The sequence below is a fragment of the Bombus affinis genome, chromosome 10, assembly GCF_024516045.1.
Source record: "Bombus affinis isolate iyBomAffi1 chromosome 10, iyBomAffi1.2, whole genome shotgun sequence".
In the NCBI taxonomy this organism is placed as follows: Eukaryota; Metazoa; Arthropoda; class Insecta; order Hymenoptera; family Apidae; genus Bombus; species Bombus affinis.
In genome coordinates this window covers 7,886,753-7,894,983 of record NC_066353.1, presented here as the reverse complement: position 1 = coordinate 7,894,983, position 8,231 = coordinate 7,886,753, and the positions used below count along the sequence as shown (strand labels likewise).

The 8,231-nt window shown below is 33.3% G+C and overlaps 1 non-coding gene across 1 annotated transcript; it reads left to right on the top strand.

Annotated features, from left to right (window-relative positions):
• Positions 1-1,833: 1,833 nt before the first annotated feature.
• Trnac-gca (transfer RNA cysteine (anticodon GCA)) lies at positions 1,834-1,905 on the top strand. Its single transcript has one exon. It is a non-coding gene; the product is annotated as a tRNA-Cys (tRNA).
• The last annotated feature ends 6,326 nt before the right edge of the window (positions 1,906-8,231 follow it).

The following is an 8,231-nucleotide window of genomic DNA, read 5'->3' as shown; positions in this document are numbered from 1 at the left end:
GCAAAAGCTGGGTGTGAGTTATATCGTGACCATTTTGATGGATTAATTCGCAAACCGAATGGAAAGCTGCGAAGACTAACTTCGATGTGTTGCGTTCGTTTCATTTTTTTTTTTTTTTTTTTTTTTCGGAGGAGGAGAAGGCGAGTCGGCAAAAACCTATTACAAAACGACTCACCCAACTGTCTATTGATCTCATGTCTTTGATTATTGTTTCCTAATAATAGCAATGCTATCGTCGTCTCTTTACTGTAGTCGAATAGCAGGATACCGTATCATTTGCACTCACTGTTTGAGAGTATTCCGAGAAACGCATAAATACTGACAATCCGTTTTAATTAATAGTTTTCGAATGTGTATGAACTTCATTCACTTTTTGAGTTTTAATTAAAAAAAAAGGGGGGGAACTTAAAATAATAACATTCGGATAAGAATGATCGTTTAAAAAATTGTTTGTCTGTTTCTATGATTTTTGATCAATTTTCAAATTATCTATCGATATCGGCTCAATATAGAAAAATCTGAACTAATTCTCGTTTTTGTAGTTTAGCATCGTTTGTTACAGGTCCGATGTATCGACATAATTATTATAGAACGATGTTTACGAAACAAAATTTAAATTCCGAAGGAAAGCGTTATAAAATAAATATTTATATACGTGTATCTTTTCAAACGCATATCTTTTACTATAAAATAAAAATGTAAAGAAAAATATAAAAATACAGATATGTAAACATAAACAATATGAGTTACAATTTAGAATATAAAACATAATTTACATACAATTAAGAGTTATAAGACATAAACATAAAAGTCGTATATTATTTTATACATATGAATATGCATGACTTCGTGAAAAACATGAATCTATGATTACAATGTACATACGTTACTCTAAAGAGGTAGAAAACAGATGTAGAAAGAATCGCAATTTTCTATTAAATATGAGATTTATTTGACAAACGTTAAATCGAGCAAGGAACTGCGAAAGAACGTAAACAAGTTATCCGTGTCAAGTTGGTGCCTTTGAAATGCGTTGGCGTCACAAGAAGTCCCTTTTGAGGGATCCCGTGCCCTTATGGGGCCCTATACACATCGATTCCCGGCCATGTGTGCCTTAGTCACGGTGGCATATGGCTAAGTCATGAAGCCACTAGGTGGTCCTCAGTATATTACTCTACCTGTCGACATCCCTGCCTTAGAGGGGGGTTGAGCTCATGGCTATTTGTATGACAACAAGAGCTGGTTTTCGACTGGCCTATGTCAGTCATCGATGACCTACGATTATCGTAAAGTCTATTCTTCCCATTATCCGCGATCTCGTTCATTTCTGTTTAATAATCACTCTAAACAAATTATAAACCGTTTGCCATAGAAAAGCACGAACTTATTTTGTCATTGGATATTTAAAGAAATTCTATAAAGCAATTCTCTAGATAATTAAATCATTTTAAATTTAGAGAGTTAATAGAAATTAGTGATCATAATTGAGAAAGACATGTGTATTTTTTGAAATGTAAATGATCCATTATATCTCTGAATTTAATTTCAAGTTCAATTCTTTTAATTCCAAAGTACGTACAATTATACGCAAAAATAAAAATATTTGCAATGTGATTAAATAATCATAATGTAGCGATAGCAAATGTAGTGTTTCTTTCTTAATTTTGTAATGGAACTTAATGTCGATGTGCACGTTTCTTACGTTTATTTATATGTACGTATCAATTACAATTTTCTGTAGTATTATATTTATTATTAAATTTAGTATTAAATTTACTTATTAAATTATATTATAGTAGAATAAAAATAATATTATTAGAGCACTCCTCAACCGGGGGTATAGCTCAGTGGTAGAGCATTCGACTGCAGATCGAGAGGTCCCCGGTTCAAACCCGGGTGCCCCCTGCCTTTATTTTTTTTCCTTACATACATTTTAATTTTTCGCAATTAATAATTTTAACTTGACTAGAGTTTTTATTACAATTTTTACTCTATGTCTTATTAATATTAATCGCTCGCAATTATTATTAGCCAAATGAGTATAATGAAAACGATTGAATGAAAAATAATTTATGTAGTATCGTGGACAAAAGGCCTAAGATATCTGCCGAATCGTAAACAATGTCGCGAGAGCCGCGGCATCGTCGGGTACATCAATGTGTCGTCGATCCTTTTTAAGTGGATAGTTTCGTGGAAAGGGCCCGCGTGACCCTGGCCACGGGCGTTTCGGGACACGTGTCTCGAACGGCGGGAAAAGACAAAGAGACGTTAAAGTGAGTATTAGTTGAGAAGCCGGAGAGAACGGATGCAAAAGGTGTGCAGAGTGTGAATTGAGAAGCGAGAGCGAGCGAGTATAGAAGCCGAAGAGTGTGAATCGGGAAGTCGAAAGCCGCGTCTGAAAATAAGACGTACGACAGCATTGTAATTATTTCGTTGCTTCGAATATTATTAATTAAATCAAAACATCATTACTTGTCCTTTCCTCTAAGACCCATTAAGATACTACATTTATATATAATGTATTATGTATTATATACGAAATATATAGAAATAATTATAACTAAAAATAAGGTAAACTTTACTGCTTACAGCATAATTATATATGTGTATCCATAAAAGGCGAAAATATAAAGCGTGTCTTTGAAACGGCACCAGAGAGTAAACGCGAGGCAATGTGTTTTAATGGGATGCGTAACCATAACCACGAGAGGAGGGTCGTCGATCAATCTAGGAGACTTTTAGCCGCGCTAGACGAATGTTTGGGGTGAGAACCACCTGCTTCAACGCTAAACGTTAAATCCATAAGATCCTGAAAATATTCGACGAAATCCGTGAAATGCCCGCAGTGCTCCGGATGATCAGGCCAATTGGCCAGTTGCCAAATGAAATGTATATCCGACATAAGTCCCCCATTTGACCCGTTTGTCGTATTTACGTTCGTACGTTCTCCTATATTGCTTTACGTGCTTTCCACTATTACCAGTACTATACATACGTACATATGTATCGATGTTCATATAATTCTACGGTATATACATGGTATGTAGGTATATATTATGACGCATATCTTTAAAATATAGAATAATAATACAGAAAAATCTATACACGAGAGATGATAATATACAGTATATAGTCGGCTTAAGACATTGTATTAATTTGACTTTGGAACAGTGATAAATAATTGGAAAATGTATCTGCATCTACGATAAATGTAAGTGTATCAAAATATACAAACTGCGCTTAACGTATAAAAATATATAATATATTCATTCCATTGAAAATAATACTTGACTCTGTAACATTTTACTTTACCTTTTGATATTCCTTTCCATTTCTAATCATTTTACGCGTACGACATTCTGTACGCAATAGATATCTATAGTACAGAATTTAATATAAAATGTTATCGATATTCCACTCTTAATTCAATAGCAATAATCCAAAAATCAGATTGAACACAATCGAAAATGATTCTAAAGAAGCGTGTTAAATTATACGAAGGTTAAAATCGTAGATAAAGACACACTGTTGGTATAATATATATTTACGTAATTATATTTCCCGAACAGCATAAAACATAGATATAGAAACTTCGATATTTCTAACACAGGAAACTTACGTTATAAAATATTTTGTTGCGTACATAATTAGAAATACAAGCAACCAGTGCATAATTTTTCTCTTCCATATTACCCGTTCTTATGTGTCTGTTAATTAAAATCCAATATACGTGGTATAATTCTATTTGGTAGGAAACAGATCGCATAAAGTATCATTGAAACGAGTATGAAATAAACTAGGAAACGATACGATTTACGTAAAAATATTTCTTAATACGCTATTTTTTATTCAATACTGGTTATACAATACGAGTTGTACAGATATCGCGAGTTTCTTAATATTACAACACAACTCGTACAATTCGATAAGTTAAATAATCAGCATGAATGGCTTCGATGAGTGGTGTTAATCTTAGATAAGTAACGTAAATCATTATCACGAACAGTTATCCTACAATCAAAATACTATCGAAACAAATACTTTTAATGTAACAAAAATTTGTTGAACACGTAGAAAATGCAAAATTTCAAGCAGCATTTTGGACCGAAATCTAAGACTTGTATTTAATTGCACGTGCATATCTTCGTTTCGCATCGTTTCACTCATCTTCGGAATTCTTCCATATCGAATAAAAATTTATTCACAGATCATTAAATAACAAATGTATTTTTTTGAAATTTTTCTGATAACGTATGATAAAAAAAATTTATATAACTTGAAAGCTAGGAATACTCAGAAATAATAATATCTTATCGAGATGTGAAATTTTCGCGATATTTTCAAACTCTATTAACTTACGACTCGCTCAAAGGTGAGCTACTTTATTTCTTTTTTCGTCAATGTATCTCGACTATCATTGCTACGTGTACGCGATTCCGCGTAAGTCAAATGACAGATGGGACCGTGCTAATCCGCCATTATCGTCGTCAATAATCGGCCCTGTGTTGAATACAATACTATCGATTCACCAGTCTTAGGGATCCACCCCGTAACAGAGTTGGTTCACTCGTTCGTGAGCAGTCGCGTGAATCACTGTAGGTCGATCTAGCTGTTCTATATAATCTAACGAGCTACGCGTTGAAAAAAGAAGCATCGATTCGTGTAATTTCATGATCAGATATTGCTGGTTGTTTTTAATCGAGTTGGTTGTCATTCTCATTTCGCTTTAGGCTCTGAACAGCTATGGAACAATGTATTTTTGGACGATATTCGTGGGGAACGCTTGGAAATTCGAATTAAGAAGAATATTAAATACGAACAACAATTTTGACAGCTTAATATTTTCGCCTGTATGTATTTGCAAATTCGCAACCCTTATACGGTCGGATAGCAACGTGAAAGACGAGTGCAAACAGTGGCTTACCACGTGCGATAGGTTCAAAGAGCAGGATCGTTGCTTCAATCACTGGAAAGGCGGTAACAAAGGGTCTTCGTCCCTAAGGGGTTTCTGCGTTTTGTCCTCGGAGGATTGTCAGTCTCACCCCAGCCAATATTCAAGGTCTAAGCGTTTAAATTATTCATAAACAGTCGAGTGATTTGTAGAATATAACTTACTATTACGTGTTGTAACGTCACCGCTATATTCGATCTCGTTTCGACCACTTAAGATCTAACATTTTGCCGTGCACTCTAAAAAATAGTTACAAATGTATTATACCTCTGACGAATCGATTCGAACAATCTTCCCAATCTTATTTCATTTTTTAATCATTTTCCGTGCAAAGTAAATTTGATTCTTCAGTTTGTTGATTAGCTTCCTCCAATAGGAGAGAATGAATAAAAACCATTTATTTTGTGGTAATTTAGAAATTAATAAAGGAAGGTATAATTGCAAAATCAAAAACTACCATTCAAATCTCCAAAAATGCATCTTCGGAAATCCATCAAACTTCTATGAAAAATTACGTATTGATCATTCCGATTGCTTCAATAGTATTATCGAAGGAAAATTGACTGTATCGATGAAACTGTTCGTATTCTAACGACATTACGAACAATCAAAGCTACAACCTCGAACTTTATTCTAAGCAAATATAAAATTGCAAAAGTTCATTTGTAGCAAGATTATTAAAATTAGTAAAGATTGACTTCTTAACCTCTCGATATAAGAGAAAATTAGGTTTGTGTCGAGAGAATTATAGACGACGCTAATTTAATTTTCCCTCGTTTCCTTACGGTTCGCGAAAGTCTCTTTGTACAGAGGGAATCCAAGATGGGAACCAATTCAGGATTCTGCTGACCAGAGGTAACGAAAGAGAAAAGTTTCTCGAAAGCAAAAGGAATAAAACGACGTAAAAGTTTGTGGACCAACGTTTCTGAATTGCTGAATGTCAGCGTTGCACAAATACCAATCGTCGTTAAATTTTTACGTAATTTCAATTCTTCCATTTTACAAACAATCTTCTAATTCGTAACATGGAAATTATTTTTCTTAAAAGCCTCTTAAAATATACATTCCGTGATAAATCTTTAACAATGTTATTAATTAAAATGTCCCTTCGTTCGCCGTGAATCGATACATTGCTCTTTTCTGGTAACCCATTTTTCGCAACGAGAACCTATATACAGGCTATATATGTGACATTCTATCAGTTAAGCCACCCCACGTTGTCTGGTGATCTAATTTAATTGACACCCTAATAGCGAGCCTGCACGACTGCTAAAGTTCCGGGTACAGTGCTCGAGGAGAAGGATGAAAATATAAGGGTGGTTAGCTGGGAGACGCATGGGGCGAAGACAATTGAATTTCATGGGGGTTTGGCCGCTTAACCAGCTAATTGGTTTGTTCATGTTACTGCAAGTACATAACTCATCCTCTATCGGACGTTTTCGAGGTCTGGCTACATTGTATATCTTTTATTTATTTATTTTTGTTTTTTCTATAATTTCTTTTCTTTGTAATGGAATTAGAAGATATAAAACTCTGATTTTATGGCGGATAGATGTAGTAGAATAATATTTGGAAGAGAATATCCTTCGGTCTACGTTGTAAAGTCTTGGCTAAGTTTAAAATTGCATGTACGAAGTAAATTTTTATTGCCAATCTTGAACAACTTTCTGTCCTTTTCTTTCCTAAGGAACTTTTCCATACTCTTAGTAGATTTTTCTTCTACGTTTTACACATCAGATTATCCTACGAAACTTATCATTTATACAGAGACGAAATTTCATATTGTATTCGTCGCGTGATACGTAATATTTAAATAATTCTTTTTATTTGATAAGTAGATAGATACTTTAATAGAGTATTCTATATATAATGGCATATTACATATATATTCTGGAAATTTCTACGTCTTTAAATTTTCCATGCGTGTACAGCCATTCACAGTTTACTAGATAATAAATAAAGTACAGTGATAGAACTTGACATAGTGTTTCGCGATTAATTATTCGAATGTCATCGTATTTCTCGCGACTAATATTTGTAAGATTTAAGCACAGATTATAAGAGTGAAGAGTAAGTTATAAATATGAAGAGCGAAATATAAATAGAAATTGTAAATTACGCGAATCGGGCTTCGCTATGTTTTCGCAGAGAGAAGTACATAAATGAATTCCTCGCCGCTATTCCAGCCAGGCAAGCCACTAAGAAGAGAAAACTGTGCCCCTTTACGGCACTTTCATGAAGTGAATATTTAACTTTACGTCTTGCGGGTTAAAAATGCTGACCCGCCGGCAGAGGTTTAAAAAGTTGGCGAAGTACCGAGATAAAAGATAACGGCTGATAAAACTTGCTCAAAGTTCCGCGACAGACTTTGTGGCACTCGCGTTAGGCACGTCGAAATTACATCGTATTCTTTCAATTAAAAAGTTCTCGTCGCCTTTTTATAAGCAATCATCGAGGGATCCTCCGAAAATTTCCTGTGACAAATACGCTTTTATAGAAAAGTTGTCGTTTTCATCTACGAACGAAAGAAATTTATCGCTTAAATATAACATTTAATAAATACGTGGTTATTATACAATTACACGGTGAATGGTGTTCTACGAATTAATCAATTTTCGTCGCCTTTTTACGACTAACAGTCGGTGGTTTCTTCTCAAATTTCTTACGATTACGTATTTTCATAAAATCATTTTAACCATCGTATAAAATAATTTCAATTGTTACATGTAAAATATTATATATGCAGATTCTAGTTATATTGCCAATTAATTAAACGTCGATTAATCTTGTTTGAAAATAAATATTTTAGTCACTTATTATAAAATATTTATGTTACGATGTTTGTCATTAATATTTATATACGTGCGAAATTAACCTTCAGAAATATTAATACTTTATGGATTTTCATAGACGGTATTTAATACAACATTGGCTCAATTATTTATAGAAGATATTGTAATAACGTATCGTAGATAGATAATATAACAGAGTAGAGTTCGTATCTCGGTACATAACGAAATACGACTATTACGAATCATAATTAAAATTAGCATTTAATCGTTATGCATACATAGTAATACGTAATATCTTGAAATGTCTATTCTTATTAGTCATTTAATAAAATACATTTCTCCCAAAAGATTAGATAGTAAATACATTTGAAATATTTATTTTACATATTACTAAGTACAAAGAAATCTTTGCATTATCGTGTTCTATATCTTTTTAATAGAATAAAAGAATATGAAAAAAAAAACTCCTAAACATCGTTGTCAGGAAT